Source organism: Onychomys torridus, chromosome X, assembly GCF_903995425.1.
Source record: "Onychomys torridus chromosome X, mOncTor1.1, whole genome shotgun sequence".
NCBI lineage: Eukaryota > Metazoa > Chordata > Mammalia > Rodentia > Cricetidae > Onychomys > Onychomys torridus.
This window is the reverse complement of record NC_050466.1, coordinates 77,078,198-77,079,745: the sequence shown is the minus strand read 5'-3', so window position 1 is coordinate 77,079,745 and position 1,548 is coordinate 77,078,198. Positions and strand designations below refer to the sequence as shown.

The window sequence follows — 1,548 nt, the reverse complement described above, 5'->3', positions numbered from 1 at the left end:
TGAGACATGTCTGCTCATTATTACCACTATCTGTTTACTGTTGGATTATTTGCTCCTTTGGTGGAGTATTTTTTTTTTGTTGTTGTTGTTGTTAATTTTTGTTTGTTTGTTTTTGTTCCTTATATACTCTATATATCACCTGTGAGATGCATGGTTAAGATCTTATTTTCATTCAGTAGGATGTCTGCCACACTGATAATTGTTTCTTGACCTGTGCAGAATCCTTTTAAATTTTTGTTTTGTTTTGTTTTGGTTTTTTGAGACAGGGTTTCCCTGTGTAGCTTTGCGCCTTTCCTGGAACTCACTCTGTAGACCAGGCTGGCCTCGAACTCACAGAGATCCACCTGCCTCTGCTTCCCGAGTGCTGGGATTAAAGGAGTGCGCCACCACCGCCTTTTAAATTTCAAACAATCCAGTTCATTAATTTTTCCTATTGTATTCTGAGCTGTCAGCATTCTATTCAAAAAGTTTTTGCCCATGCCTGTATCTTGAAGTATTTAATTTGAACAGATTCTAAGTCCCATTAAAACAGCTTTTAAGTCCTACATTAAAATATTTGGGAGCATGGGAGGTAGTGGGAGTGGAGCGCACCGGCCATTGTCGCCGTCGCCTTCCTCCTCCCCACACTCCAGACAGCGGGGTGACTAGGCCGTCGAGACTTGTCTTTTACTTAGTTCTAGGGAACTCTTGGCCACCATGAGTGATGTAGAGGAGAACAACTTCGAGGGCAGAGAGTCTCGCTCTCAGTCAAAATCTCCAATGGGAACTCCTGCTCGCGTAAAATCAGAGAACAGGTCAGGATCTCATAGTCCGTCAAGAGTTTCCAAACTTTCTAAATCCCATTCTGGATCAAGAGCAAAATCCAGGTCAAGGTCAAGGAGGCATTCTTATAGATGCTACACTCGGTCCCAGTCCCACTCTCATAGAAGACAATCTTGAAGTAGATCCTATACGCCAGAGTATCCTCCATGAAGAAGCCAGAGTCACTCTCCAATGTCTAATCGCAGAAGACATACAGGCAGCAGGGCAAATCCAGATCCCAACACTTGCCTGGGTGTCTTTGGCCTCAGTTTGTACACAACAGAGAGAGAGAGAGATCTTCATGAAGTATTCTCTCGATATGGACCTTTGAGTGGTGTCAATGTAGTCTATGATCAGCGAACTGGAAGGTCACGTGGATTTGCTTTTGTGAATTTTGAGAGGATAGATGACTCTAAGGAGGCTATGGAAAGGGCAAATGGGATGGAGCTGGATGGTAGAAGAATTTGTGTGGATTATTCTATCACCAAGAGAGCACACACGCCTACACCAGGCATTTACATGGGCAGAGCGACTCATAGTGGTGGTGGAGGTGGAGGAGGCGGCATCAGTGGTAGACCGCAGGATTCTTACTATGATCGAGGCTATGACAGATATGAAGATTATGATTACCGGTACAGAAGAAGGTCACCTTCTCCTTATTACAGTCGATACAGGTCAAGGTCAAGATCTCTTCCTATAGCCCAAGACGCTATTAATAATGGAGTGGTTGTGGCCAAGGACTCCCAC

At 44.2% G+C, this 1,548-nt stretch overlaps 1 pseudogene; it reads left to right on the top strand.

Moving 5' to 3' along the window:
• Nucleotides 1-696: 696 nt before the first annotated feature.
• LOC118574561 lies at nucleotides 697-1,517 on the top strand (annotated as a pseudogene).
• The last annotated feature ends 31 nt before the right edge of the window (nucleotides 1,518-1,548 follow it).